The following is a 1128-nucleotide window of genomic DNA, read 5'->3' on the forward strand; positions in this document are numbered from 1 at the left end:
GATACACAACTTTGGCTATTATCTTTTAAAATTATCCATATAAGTTAAGGGATATTATAAAGATTCTTGGAAATAATTTCTGTCATAACCTTCAGTCTCATCAACATTTTGCAAACATTTGCTTCATCTCTGTGGTCACGAAATATTGGAGCTTTTATCGCTTGATTTGGTATCCATTCAGTTTCTAAGCTTTCTTTTATCATTTCATATGGCGGGTTGGAGATTCTAGCTCTTTCTTCGTATGATAGGGCCCAACATGTAAGCACTGTTTGTGTTTCTAACAAAAAATCCCTCTACTTTTCATCGCAAGCCGTTTAACCATTCTAGTCTATGGTCAAGAAAGACTTGATTCTATCTTTAGTTTGAGCCCTTCACCATAATTTCTTCTTGTCTAAACTAATTATCTACTACTTGTGGTAGTCGCTTCATCTCGGACAATTAGATACTCCCATATTTTAAATAAGTGTGTGTATATATATATATATATATATATATATATATATATATATATATACATATATACTTATATACTCATATATATATATATATATATATATATATATATATATATATATATATATATATATATTCATATATATATATATATATATATATATATATATATATATATATATATATATATATGCACACACACACACACACACACATATATATATATATATATATATATATATATATATATATATATATATATATATATGCACACACACACACACATATATATATATATATATATATATATATATATATATATATATATATATATATATATATATACGTGTATTATAAATTAACATATATATGTATATGTATATATCCTGTATGTTTACTTATTATGTAATATATACCGCATAAATATACATTTATATAACATTATCTATGTATCTATCTATATATATATATATATATATATATATATATATATATATATATATATATATATATATATACACGTGTATTATAAATTAACATATATATGTATATGTATATATCCTGTATGTTTACTTATTATGTAATATATACTGCATAAATATACATATATATGACATATTATTATCTATTTATCTATCTATCTATCTATCTATCTATATATATATATATATATAT

Source organism: Palaemon carinicauda, chromosome 23 (assembly GCF_036898095.1).
Source record: "Palaemon carinicauda isolate YSFRI2023 chromosome 23, ASM3689809v2, whole genome shotgun sequence".
In the NCBI taxonomy this organism is placed as follows: Eukaryota; Metazoa; Arthropoda; class Malacostraca; order Decapoda; family Palaemonidae; genus Palaemon; species Palaemon carinicauda.